The 14776-nt window shown below is 35.4% G+C and overlaps 1 protein-coding gene across 17 annotated transcripts in view; it reads right to left on the bottom strand.

Annotated features, from left to right (window-relative positions):
• The window catches only part of RNF144B (ring finger protein 144B), an 850456-nt gene that overhangs the window by 461010 nt on the left and 374670 nt on the right, over positions 1 to 14776 (bottom strand). The window contains exon 13 of one of the 17 annotated variants that reach the window (XR_013830117.1): positions 9047 to 9085. The exons of the other annotated variants lie outside the window; for them this stretch is intronic. The gene's annotated coding sequence lies outside the window, so the exon portion shown is untranslated. Of the gene's footprint in view, positions 1 to 9046; positions 9086 to 14776 lie in introns of those variants that run through there. 17 annotated transcript variants of the gene reach the window in all.

The raw sequence follows: 14776 nt of genomic DNA, 5'->3' as shown, positions 1-14776 counted from the left end.
TACACCTCTAGAAGAAAGACTGTCTACCTTTAGGAATAGCCATTAAAAAGTGAATGTTTGAGAGCTTCCCTAGTGGCGTAGTGGTTGAGAGTCCGCCTGCCGATGCAGGGGATGCGGGTTCGTGCCCCGGTCCGGGAGGATCCCACATGCCGCGGAGCGGCTGGGCCCGTGAGCCATGGCCGCTGAGCCTGCGCGTCCGGAGCCTGTGCTCCGCAACGGGAGAGGCCACAGCAGTGAGAGGCCCACACACCACAAAAAAAACAAACAAAAAAAAGTGAATGTTTGAGATTCATTTATGTAGTACCCTTTTCTGAGGCGCTCCTGGTACAAAATGTACCGATAATAATAATATCTTAACAGTAAACTTGTGGCAAATTGAAGAGCTCACTTTGGTGTCTAGATTTGTATAATATAACATGTACCGAAGCAGGAAGACTAGGTGTCGAGTATCAGCCCCGTCGCTCAGCAGCTGCCCGCCTACCCACCCCTGGACCAGACACTCTCTGTTCCTCAGTTTGCCCATCTGCACAATAGGAATTAAAGATCCTGTCTAGCCTGGCTCGTAGGATTGCTGTGGAATTTTAATGGAAATATTCATGAAGGGATTTGTAAACTACCCAGCACCTCATGTATGCCTGCCGAGTCACTCAACTAAAACAAGAACTTATTTTAAATCCCATGGAAGCAACTCAGAAAAGAGGCAATGTGTGGGCCTCCATTTTCCTTTCCTTATTGGAAACTATCTTGGTCACTTCTGAAATCAAGTACTTTCTCTTCCCAAAAAAACATTCTCAAAATATTCTACAGCATGCCTATGAAAGACAAGATACTAATGGAGGATTAAATTTTGTGCTTGCAAACGTACATTGTTTGGCAATTTAGATGTCACTTAAAAGTCAGTGATGGGCAGGAGAGAGAATACAGGGAACATGAATAGCGTCTCCAAGACTTTCTGTGAATAAGACCGGAGGGAAACTGGGGAGAGGTCAAGGAGTTTAAAAAGACAAAGAACAGGGGAAAATGATAGAAAGACCGAGATTGACTTACATGTATCTATTGTTTCTTCCTTTAAAGTTCTGCTGACAAATGAGATCAACTATTTTAAACCTGTACTTATGTTTTTCTCAGTATTGTATCCTCAAATAGAAAAGAGCAGCCATGTAAATGAACAATTTTAATAAAATGCACTAAGTGCAATGACAGAAAAGCACAAAGGAGAGATACTTAACAGAGCTCTTAGGGATCAGGAAAGGCTTCTTCAAGAGGGAATTCCTAATTTAAGCCATCAGGGAAATAACAATCCTCAAGAAACAACACCCTTTCCAGTTGGAACCAACTCTTATTTCCTCCAATAAGCTTTGTAAAACTATCTTCCACGCTTCATGTAGAACTTTGTCCACACCCAGCACCAAAGAAGAGGCTTAAGGGGCCTCCATCTTGCTTGCCATTGCAAAAGAGTTTATTTTAATAATCCACAGTATCTGGGAGAAAAGTCATTTAAAATTAATAAGAGTGTACACATAGTGCCTTGAGCAGGTCAGAGAAGTTCTGAAATACATATCTAAGCGTCTAGTCTTAAATTGGAGAATGACTAAAACCCTGGTGAAGTTTATTTAAACCTCCATGACTCCATTTATCCCAGAGCAGAATTATCTTAGTACAATAATATGGGGTTGATCTGAGAATGAATTAGTGTTTTAATGTGTTCTGAAACTCTAGAATAGAAAGTTTTTAAGTAGAATTCTTTTTTTTAATAATCCCTCCTGCCCTCAAAATCTTCTTCAGGTGGTTATTTCCAATTCTGTTCTGTTTACAATCCTTCTACAGGTAAGTAGACCAAAAAATACACATTTGGACATAGCAAGCTCAACTACAGGCACACAGTGAATTCAGATTTATTGGCGTCAGTGGATGCTGGAAGAGGAATTGTGAAGAAACAAAAAAGAATTCAGGTCCCTATTCTATATGCAGCCCTGCTGCTTTGCAATGAACTGGGCTACCGCTTTCAAATCAGCAATGTAGGTATCTTATTTAAGAAAGGAATTCATCAGAAACTCATTAGTAAGGCAGTTGATTTGACCCTGGTGCCTGATTAGTAATTTGTTCCTAGGTACTGTACCATAATCAGAATTTAATGTTTCAAGGACCACAAGAAGATCATCTAGAAAAAAAATTGAAATTTGGTTCTGATTTTCCCACTAGTATTCAATTCTTTTGAACATACGTGAGCCTCCTCTGTGTGCTCAGCCTACTAACACGTAACTGAGAGCCCAGGGAGTGAAATCCTGACAGCTACTATTAAGGTAAAAATGGGGTCACAGAATTCATTTTCAAAGTTTCTTTCCAGTTTATTTTTTTTTAATTAAATTGGCACTACCAAATTCAATGACATGGCTACCCTGCTGAGTTCTGAGCCCAGAAAGCTATTGTCTCCCTGGTCTATGTATCCTACTCTGCTCTAATGTTTCCTATAATGCGACTAATAACCAACCACCAGCAATAAGTGCCTTGTCATCTCATCGTTGCACACAGCAATAGCTGAAGCAGTGATACTGACAAATGAACCTGGGTAATCACTTTGGATTTCTTTGTTACATCTCACAGCGTGAAGATGGCTTCTGCTCAGCACGTCCCCCAAAAAACAAACAAGTGCTATTGCTGTCTTCTCCATCAATCTCTCCTTACTGTGTCATTCAAACCCCTGTGCTGCCCTCAGTACCACCCATCTTCTCAGAAAAGTAAAACGTCCCAGATCTTTGAGTTTAGATCTTTGATATCCTTCGCCCATTGTTCCTTTGCCAACTGTATCTCTAAGAAAGAAATGAAAATCCAGAGAGTGAGGGATAGAAAGAACGTGAACTTTCTATACTTTCCAGGCTATTTTCCTTAGGAAAAAAAATAAGCTCATTAAAATCCAGTTGAGTCTGACATATTCCCTTTTACCTTTTCAATCTTTTTATAGTTTCAAATCATTAACTATCAGCATGAAGCTCAAAGGTAGCTCTCGCCAGCTATGAAATAGTGACACATCTGACAATAATGCTTTTGAAGAGCCTGTCACACTCTCTCCCCAAACAAGTCTCATTAATGCTCAAACCGTCTTTCTTTTCTCTCTGCTTCTTTTCTCCTGATTTCTCTCTAATTAGCTTGTTTTTTTATGTTCCCTCGTTCCGCAGTTTGAGCTTAAAAAAAAGGAGGTGGATGTCATTTCCATGAACCCCAAGGCCAAGTTAATCAGCAGAATTAATGACGCTATTACCCATTAGACTGGGGGCAGTGGCACTTAACTCCAAGCACCCAGCGTTCACCCTCTACCGTGCGTCTTCCTTTTACTCTGACAAATGTAAACTGTTGCTCTCTTGGAGCAAACTCTGAAGTTCAACCTGCTTGTAGAGCATTTCTTTTCCTCTTCAGGATGTGAACTGGGAGGAGAAACGTAGCCACCTCTGTCTGCAGTGTCCGTGCTGAGAAAGTATCATGCCGTTACATGAGGATGGATAAAAGGAAGTCTCAGGGAAGACTGGCAAAGAGTCATAACCTAGCATTTCCTGTATGACTCGCCACAATCGATAATTCCGGACTATAGAACATTTCATAGGTGCAGCATCACAGAAAAACGCCTCAGTATTTTTAAAAGTCATACTGTGGGGCTTCCCTGGTGGCGCAGTGGTTGAGAGTCCGCCTGCCGATGCAGGGGACACGGGTTCGTGCCCCGGTCTGGGAAGATCCCACATGCCGCGGAGCAGCTGGGCCCGTGAGCCATGGCCGCTGAGCCTGCGCATCCGGAGCCTGCGCTCCGCAGCGGGAGAGGCCACAGGAGTGAGTGGCCCGCGTACCGCAAAAAAAAAAAAAAAAAAAAAAAAAAAAAAAAAAAGTCATACTGTGGAAGTAAAAGATACATAGAAATTTAAACCAGCAGAGAGTTGATTTGATAAATTTTAACAAATAAGCATGATTGGAAGGTGAATAATTTTTGAAATTCATTTTCAATGGATAGAGAAGCAAAGTCTTCAAATTGTTGTTTCCCCTTTGAACAGGACTGAGGAATAGCATCCGTTTATGCTAAAAGTCAACACTAACACAGAACCAAGTACACATTTTGTATTCAAAATGCTTTATTTTAGAAGCATCTACCTAGAACCTGTCAGAAGAACAGGAAAGTTTCTACCTTTCATAACTCAACAAAAACATCCTCTATTGTTTTGTTTAAATTTTTAATGATATTGTTATCAATATAAAGATAAAGAAGGCTAACACAGATTTATCTGGGCACTCAAGTAGGCTTCCAAAGGATAAAAATACCAAGACTATTTTGGAGAAGAGACTTGCTTTTATCCTTCTTCAGTTATAACTCCACCCTCATCTAATATAAAAAGCTTTTTGGTATCAGTTGGTGGGTTATCTTCGCCTAAAGAGATCATTAGAAGAAAAACTTCTTTTTAAGTGAAAATCCTGCCCTAGCTGAGTTTGAAGTATCTTGAGCCAAAAAAGAATGCCTGTGCTTATGCCTTCCAGCCTTTCCTTGTCCTTCACCCTCAATTTAGTCTACAAAATATACCTGAAAGGCTATTGGCAAGAATGATAATCCTAACATTGACTTTATTCTTTTGCCATATCTATTCATGGAGACAATACCATTCTTGTTAAGTGGTCTTTCTTTCTTTTTTTTTTTATCCTGAATGGAAATCCTCAGGGCATTAAAAAAAAAACTTTGTCAATAGCTGAACTCAAACTTTCAAGAAAAAAAGGTTAGGAAAAAAATGACATTTCAATGGTTATAAATGAGTTTTGTGTTACAAAAGGGCATTTGCAATACTTAGAAATGAAAAGAAAGATGTCTGCAATGCTTGGGAAATACCACAGTTAGCATAGCCATCTTCAAATATCATCGAAAATATAAGCCATCCAACTTCCCTTTGATGTGTAGATAATCAGCAGGTGTAAAATAAAAGAAAACATATCATAAAAATTAACAATAAAGTTTATTCACATAAAAAGGGGAACCCAAACACTTCATTCTAAGAGTCAATGTAGTGCAGCAAGCTTTGTCCCAAATCTGAAACTCACGGAATAAGAATTGTAGTCCCAGCCTTCGAACCTCTCGGAATGATTATGGAAGAGCAAGAGGTGGGGATGGCAGTGCAGATTTTACCATCTTATTTGCCTTATCTCTATACAGTGAATAATAATAGTATAATGTGAAACCGTGTTATTGGTAAATGAAAAATAGAACATAAAAACCATTACAAAGATTTCTAGGACATCATTCAAAAATTTACATACACACACACATACAATGAGAGTTGTATTTGTGTGTGTTTATGTGTTGATCCTTTGTCACAGAGAAATACTCATTTTATCCCATATCTTCTTTCTCTTGCCTCTGTACAGGTAATGCAAGATAATGAACTTTGGGGGATTTCTGAAATGTTTTTATGTGAGGTTCTCTTCCTAAGTGTTCTCATAGCATTCCCTAGTTATCTTGTAATATTTATCTCATTTGTCTCTCTCTCTGCCCCATTAGAAAGCAACAAGGCCGACAACTGTGTTGTTTTCAGTTGTACCCTACGTATCCCATAGAGTGTCTGACCCACAGCTGACATGAACAATTTGTAGAATACACACGTGGGAGAAAACTGAGTTGATCAATTTAAGCCTAAAACAGCAGTGATAAACTTCATGTTTCTTATAGATTCATCTACAATTACCTCCAGATTACCTAAAAACCCAAGACACATCTTAGAATGCATAAAAGTATGGGGTGTTTTTGTAGTAGTTTCAGACGAGTAAAGTTGATGGGAAGAATACAAGCTCCAGTTAGACATATTATTTCATTAGTTACCTTTTTATCCCTGACTTCTTTTCATATTTAAAATGTCAATAATGCAAACAAAAAAAAATTCAGGTATCTGTGCTTCCATGTTGATTGCAGCATTATTTACAATAGCCAAGATATGAAAACAACCTAAATGTCCATTTATGGATGAATAAATGAAGAAAATATTATATATATGTATAAGAAAATATTTTTATATATATATATGTATACATATATGTATATATGTAATATAATTTAGCCTTAAAAAGGAAGGAGATTCAGCCATATGAAACAACATGGATGAACCCAGAGGACATTATACTAAGTGAAATAAACCAGACACAGACAGTAAAAAAACTGCATGATCTCATTTATATGTGCAATCTAACAAAAAAGTCAAATACACAGAAGCAGAGAGTAGAAGAGTATGGGCGAGGAGGAGGGGGAGACAGGGAGATGTTGGTCAAAGGGTAGAAAGTTGCAGCTATATAGGATGAATAAGTATAGAATCTAATGTACAGCATGATGACTAACTTAATAATAGTGTACTGAACACTGGAAATTTGCTAAGACAATAGATTCCAAGTGTTGTCATCAAAAAAAAAGATAGTAACTATGTGAGAAAATATGTTAACTTGACTGCTATAATCATTCCCTATATATGTGTATCAAATCAGCAAGTTGTACACCTTAAATGTATACGATTTTGAAAAAGAAAATTAAAAAGGAAAATATTCAACTTTTTTAATTTATTTTTTTTTTTTTTGCGGTACGCGGGCCTCTCACTGCCGTGGCCTCTCCCATTGCAGAGCACAGGCTCCGGACGCGCAGGCTCAGCGGCCACGGCTCACAGGCCCAGCCACTCCGCGGCATGTGGGATCCTCCCGGACCGGGGCACGAACCCATGTCCCCTGCATCGGCAGGCGTACTCTCAACCACTGCACCACCAGGGAAGCCCTTCAACATTTTTAATTAGGATTTTTCCCAATTTCCAAAAGAAAAAAGAAGCCCATTTCCCAAAATCACTTTACCCGACTTGAGAAAAGTGTCCTCAACCCTGACTATGCATTAGGATCATTTGGAATATTTTAAGAAATATTGCTGTTTGGGCCTCACCCCAAAGATTCCAATTTTATTGGGGGCTGAGGCATTGCCATTCTAATGTGCAGCCAGGACTGAGAAGAACTGTCCTAGAAAAAGATGATGAACAGGAATCTCCATTAAGAAATAACATCTTTACATTGGGTTCACCCATGAAGACCCCAGATGCTGTGGGGAGTCAGCACTTTCTTTCACAGGGGACATTCACCCTTTCTATTTCAACTCTTATGACAAAGACTCCATAGATAATACCCAAGATCACAGTAAGAGGTATTAATGAGTTCACATCCATACATAATTTTTACCACTGGGACAGTGGCATAAATTTTTCCTTTCCAAAGCTGGCGGGACATCAGAATCACCTGAGGAACTTCTTAGAGATGCAGATTCCAAGGCACCTCAAGTGATTAATTAAATCAAGAGTCTCGGGTAAACCCCTGTTATGCATTTTTATCAAATTACCAAGGGATTCTTACATGTTCAGCTTGTTAATAGTTGTTAGACCTGCATAGATAAAGGCATAAGTATATCATAAATATATAAAAACATCTATTTCATTCTGAAACCAAATTCTTTCCATGGTATGGTAGAAAGGCTGTAGTCTTTGGACTCCAACACATCTGCATTAGAATTCTAGCTTCACAGACGCATAGCACAGGGAGATCAGCTTGGTGCTTTGTGACCACCTAGAGGGGTGGGATAGGGAGGGTGGGAGGGAGATGCAAGCGGGAGGAGATATGGGGATATATGTATATGTATAGCTGATTCACTTTGTTATAAAGCAGAAACTAACACACCATTGTAAAGCAATTATACTCCAATAAAGATGTTTAAAAAAAAAAAAAAGAATTCTAGCTCACCATAACTAAGTCATGTGCCCGTGAGTAAATCGCAATTGAGAAAATGAAGAAAACAAGAATATTCTTTCAAGGATTGCTGTGAACTGTCAGGCAGCATAGATCACAGTATAGATGACCAATACATGTTTGTTCCTTTCTCCCCCTTCCTATCCTATATAATGTGACCAGTAGAAAAAGAATAAAGGAAATAGGTAAAATAGATATGAAGGCTGACATATAAGAAAAATAAACATAGGATATGAAGAACATGTGAATTGTTTCCTTTAAATCTAAATAATTTCCAATAATTAAAGGGTAAGAATCACAACTAAATTCCTCTGGAATTCAAACCACTTACCGATTAAACTATTTTCTGAACTCAGGGCGTAGCCATGTTTAGTTGATTTTGACAAAGGATTTGGAACCACTTCAGAAACTATGACTCATAACAAATTCACAAAGGCAAAAAAAAATTTCCATTTGAAATTGCAGGTGCTGATTATAAAAAAGAAAGATACAGTAAAATCGGGTCTCTCTACCTTCTAGTGGTTTTTGTAGTTTGTTCTTCTCAGGGGAAAGGAACTTTATTTATCAATAATATCAAAAGTCAACTTTCCTGTGAAGCCTCTCCTAAAAATTCTCTTCTAAACAAGGTGAGTTCAATTCAACCAGTGTTTACTGACCAACCATATGTTCTGGCCACATAGATGCCATAAATATTCACTCTGTACTCCCAGATTACCAGGAATACGCCTCTACTATTGCACTTTCACATCATTTTGTAAATGTCTATTTCCTTGTTTCACTCCCCTACTAGATGGTGTGTTCCCCCAAGACAGAAACCAAAGCATATTTGTCTTTAAATTACTCTTGCTCAACACAGTGCCTGACACAAAGTGCTTTTAAAAAAAAAAATTGGAAGGAAGAGTGCTAACATTATTGATATCTAACAGCAAAGTATTGTGTACTCAAATTACATGTAGGTATGTATCAAGCATTGGACAAAGACCAATCCTATTCATAAAGCAAAAAAAAAATAAAAGAAAATCTAAATAAAATATTAGCAAGTTGAATCTAACAGTACACTGAAAGAATAACTAATGAATCATTACTAAGTGGTGATCATGTCAGGAATACAACAACGGTTCATTATTAGAAAATGTATCATGAAAATTCACCATATTAAAAGACCAACAGAGAAATATAATATTATCTCACCAGATGCTAAGAAGGCATTTGATAGAAAGATACTCCCATAACATGATAAAAATTTAAACTCAAAGTACATGTCAGCTTCAAGGTTAATAGTGAATCTCCAGAATCATTCCTGTGAAAGTCAAGGACAATAATAAATAGTAATTTCTGTTACTAACTCCATTATTTAACATTTTAATATATATATACAATTAAACACTTTTTGAGAATATAATTATGGGAAAGGAGGAAGGTAAAATTACCATTGTTTTAAAAAATGATATATTTTTATGCCTGAAAGAAGCAAAAGATTCAGCTGAAAAAGATGGGAGAAAAAAGTGTTGACAATATCGAGGAACTGTGAGAGAACCTCAATCATTCAAATATACATTTAAATGGAGTTCCAGAAAGATAGGAAAGAGGGAGAAAAAAAATATATTTTTTAAAAATAATGGCCAAATATTCTCCAAATTTGATTAAAACTATAAATTTAGTTTCAACAGACCCAAGGACAAGGAAGATAAAGAAAATGACACCTAATAAAAAAGAAAAAGACACATTATAATAAAATTATTTCAAAACAGTGAAGAAGACAAAATCTTAAAAGCATCCAGAGAAAAAATGGTGCATTAATTATGGAGGAAAAAAGTAAGAATGACAGCATACTTATCACAAACAATGCAAGCCAGAACACAGTGGGGCAACAATTGTAAGGTACACAGCTGTCAACCTGGAACCATAGACCCAGAGGAAATGTCCTTCAAAATCAAAGGCAAAATAGAAACACTTGCATATATACAAAAACAGAAAGAATGTATGGCTGTCATACAAAATGATAAAGGAAGTCCTTCAAGCAAGAGGAAAATGATATCCAAAGGAAATTTGGATTTAAGCAGAGGAATGGAGAACACTAGAAATGGTAAATATATAGGTGGATATAAAAGGTACTTTTCTTATTTTTTACATCAGCTTAAAGAATAATTGCTTAAAGCAAAAATAATAAAATGTACTGAGTTCATTCCATAGGCAGAAGTAAAATGTATGACAAAAAATAGCACAAAGTGCCTGGGGAAGTGAGTAACAATATATGGTTAGAAGATTCTTACACAACATGTGAATTGATATAATTCTAGCAGGCTTTTGTGTGGAAACTGACATGCTGATTCTAAAATTTATAAGGAAAGGTAAAGGTTTTGGACTAATTTTTAAAAAGAAGAACAAAGAGGACTTACATTACCTGATTTCAAGACTTATTATAAAGCTACAGTAATCAAGATAGTGTGGTTGCCATAAAGATAGACGTATAGATTAATGGAAGATAATAGAGTTCAAAAACAACAACAAAAACTGACACATATACGGTCAATTGATCTTTGACAAAGTTGCAAAGCCATTTAATGGAAAAAAGATTATCTTTTCAACAAATGATACTGAAACAATTAATTAGATAGCTATGTACAAAAAAGAAATGAAATTTGACAACTCACAACATATATAAAATTAACTCAGATAAGAACATAGAACTAAATATAAGAGCTAATACTATAAAACTTGTAGAATAAAACACAATGTTAGAGACCCTGTGCTTGGCAAAGATATTTAAAGTAGGACACCAAAAATCATAATCCATAAAAGGAAAAAATTGATAAACTGGACTTAAAATTAAAGTCTTTTGCTCTTCAAGGAACCATATAATGAAAATGAAAAGGCAGGACACAGATCAGGAGAAAATATTTGCAAAATATATACCCCCAAAAAAACTTGTACCTAGAATATATTCTGATGTTGTACAACTCAATAATAAGATAAAACAATCCAATAAAAACTAGGCAAAATATTTGAAAAAACTCTTCACCAAAGGAGATATACAGATGGCAAATAAATACATAAAAAGATGTTTAACATCATTACTCATCAGAGACAAATTAAAGCCACAATGAGATACCCCTATACACCCATTAGAATGATTGAAATTTAAAGGTCTCACCACACCAGAATAAACTTAATACATTTTTTCATCATAAAAACCAGGAAACATTAAACGAAAAGACTGATAAATTGACTACATAAAATAAAACACTTCCTTACAACGGAAAAATAAAAGCACTACAAACATATTTGGAAAACAAAGTCAACCTGGGAAATATTTACAAAACATATGACAATGGGTTACTAGACTCAGTATGCAAAGAATTCTTACAAATTATGTTTTTTAAACTCAAGAGGATATAAACTGGCAAGTCCCCAAAGAAGAAAGTGATCAACAGTAATATAAAAAGATGTTCTTTCTCAGTTATTATCAAAGAAATAAAAAAGCAACTAGATAACATATTAGTAAACTGGCATAATGATTAGCAAGCTTGCAACACCCTACTAAAGGACATAAGAGAAAAAAGATGTGAATAAATAAATGAATAAATGTTCTCTGGAATAGAACTGCATTATAAAAACATAAACTTCTCTTGTCATACACTGAATTCAATTAAAACATTATAGAAATTTATTCAAATGCCCATTCAAAATCCCAATTAAATAACTTGAAAACTTGGCAAAATAGAGTTCAAAAACATTCCCAATTATTCTTCAATAAAGTCATTGGGCCAATAAACTGGTCATATGGTAGAAAAATATTGCCAATTGTTCAGGACAAAAAAATATTCATTTGGAGGAGAAAACAATAATGCTGGAACATTACCTCATTTATTTAAAGAGTAAAATTAAGCCATAAAATTGCTAGCTGAAATTTAGGAGGGTTTTTTGTTTGTTTTAAATAATCACATAGTGGGGAAAATCTTTTAGCATATCATAAAAACTCAGAAGCATAGAACAAAAACACTGACAAATTTACCACATAAAACCAAGAACTTCATTATAAGAGGAAAATGAAGCGTACTGAACATATTTTTTAAATAAAAATACAAACTGGGAAGTAGTATTCATAAAGCATATGACAAAAAAATTATCTTTAATATGCAAAAAGCTCAAAGAAATTCTTTAGAATAAATAATGTAATATGACAAGAATAGGCAATTACTCAAAGGAAAAAGTTAAAAAATGGTCAGCAATCATGAAAAGATGTTCTTTTTTATAACCAAAAGAGATGCAAATTAAAGCAACTATATACCATACTAGTAGATTGGCAAAGGTAAAAAAATATCAAAATCTGAACTGAAAAGGGAATAGAATATCAGGCACTTAAGATTTGTTGATGAAACTTTCAATTAATATACCCTTTCTAGAGACCATTTTGGCTGGCACCTAAGCAGGAAGAAAGGAAAAAAAGGAAGAAGGGAGTGAGGGAAAAAAGAAAGAGAAAGGAAAGAGAATGTGTTCTTTCTCTCTTAAACTTTAATTAATTACAGGATAAATAAGGCAATATCCTGCAACCATTAAAAGTAATATAGAATCTTTCTTGTCATGAAAAAATGCTCAAAATCAGTACAAATATACACTATAGGTAAATATATATATAAAGTACAGTATATATAGTGTGATCCCAATTATTTAAAATGGTGTACAGGCACATATGTGTGTATGTAGGCATTCATAAGAGATATCAAAAAGAGTTTTCATCAATAGATTAACAGTGGTTATCCCTTGGTGAAGTAATCCATGTGGTTATTTTCATATTAATCTTTATACTTTTCTGATAGTTTGAGTTTTTAAAATAACCAGCATGTTTCAGATTTAAAGTAATAAAACTATTTTTTAGATATGACTCATCCAGTACAATTAGAGGAATTGTTTAAGAGTAATGTGGCAACTGATTCACCTTATCACATATATAAAGTTACCTAAAAACATGTTTTCTCTGAACAATCCTTCTATTAAGTTCAGTTTCTTTAATCCTCTCCCTCTTCAGAGAAGACAGAGGAAAAACAAAAAGCAGGAAGCATTTGATAATACTCCAAATATGAAAGAATATTTCATTTTATTTTTAGTGGTTTTAGTAACTGAATTGTATTTTGGGTCAACATCCCTTTTGATATTTAAGGAGAGACAAAATAGAAGGAAACTTTAGTATGTCATCAACATGTTTCAGGTATCATTTGTGTCCAAGCAAAACAAAGCATTTGTCATAGCATGCAAAGGAAAGGAAAGACGTATCAGAAAGCAAGACAATAAACATTTATCCCCAGTAGGTGGAATGGAAAACATGAAAGATTCTAAAGGTAGAGGTAAAAACAGAAAACAGTTGAAAAACCAAAGTCACAAACCACAGCACAGGATAGATTTGGAGGAGTAGTCTGAAAGAATAGTTTAAATAAAGTAAAACATTCATAAATCAGTGTTCACAGCCAGCGTTCATTCATTCATCCCTTGGTTCAGATCCAATCAGCTATTATCTCCAGGTGCAATATTTGGCACTGATACGAACATTAAAATTAAATATTTATTGGTGCCTTAATATTATCACAGCCTTATTCCAACTATGACTCAGGTTTGTGTCTATCAGGAAGTGCTGTGTGATACTTAACCCTGATCTCCCCTAAAATACAAGAAATGTCATCATAGAGATCTTGTTTTCATTTCTAGGGTCAACTCTAGGAGGCTGGCTGTCTTCTATATATTAGTGTCTGGCGATAGCATACTCTTTTTTTTTTTTTTTCAAATAAGCAGTGTTACTAGACACAGCTTTATTACAAGTATGCTTTTACATTCTTTACACACATTGCCAAACGGGTACCCCTACCATTCACTTTTTTTATTTTTAATATTTAGGTTAATCTGGATTATTTTCACTTTAAGGTAAATTTAACCAGTATGGCAGATAATGACTCTCCTAAACATCAGACACTTCAAAAATAGATATTCTATATAACCATTCATTTAAAATGCCTAATACTTTCACCCAGCCATTCTAATTCTAGAAAGTTCCACCAGGAAAATCATGGTGTAGGTATATAAAGACTTATTTACAATTTCCAGTACAAGATTGCTTTCAACAGGGAGAAAATAAGATATGAAAGGCGTGTTAAATGTCCAAACAATAAGAGCCCAGATAAAGAAATTTGGATACAAATATTCTATGCTGCCATTAAACTCCATTGAAGTTATCCTTCTTTAACATGTCAATTTTCAGAACCAACACGTGTGGTAATAGCTGGAATCTCTAGGGTAAAGGAGTTCCCACAGCTCCCTTTATGGCTTTGCCTTTGAAATGTTTGATAATCAAAAGCTGACATCCATTCTATGTTACACATAGAGCTGGGTGGCGTGGCTGGTATTTATAACTATAACTTGAGTGCTATCCTCAAATCTACTACACATGGTGGCTTGAGTAACCTTTACCAAGTAAGTCCTATTGCCTTGTGCCTCCCTCATTTTGAGTTTTGATCCAAGAATACCTTCCTGGCCCATCTTTCCCAGTTGGTCAAATTGTAAAATCAACCATAAAACATCTCAGATTGGTCCATGTTTTAAAGTGAGTTTGGGGATGTTGGGCACATATTAATACAGAAAAAGCTGTGTGTGTAAGTCAAGCTGTCATATTGAGATGGCACATATATGGAGTGGTCTTGATGTTCTTTCAAAGGCTGTCATCACATTATCTAGGTCACACTATAAGCAATGTACCTAGAAATTGTTCCACTCCTAAGTTCTGGATACAGAAGATATTTTAATCTGAAGTTGATCACAATTGTAAAACAAGTGAAGTAGAATTACACATGCCACATTATTGCTCATGATCCAAAAGAGATATAATTTTCTCTATCATGGAAAGTAACAAAGAAGCCTTAGCTCAAATTTAATAATTACTTTGTAAGGTCACAGGATGAACATGTTGATTATGACTGGCTTCTTCTTAAAGAACTAATTCCAC

This window comes from Stenella coeruleoalba, assembly GCF_951394435.1.
Source record: "Stenella coeruleoalba genome assembly, chromosome: 10".
Classification (NCBI taxonomy): Eukaryota; Metazoa; Chordata; class Mammalia; order Artiodactyla; family Delphinidae; genus Stenella; species Stenella coeruleoalba.
Note: the sequence above shows the minus strand (reverse complement) of the source record. Positions and strands in the feature narration are given on the sequence as shown.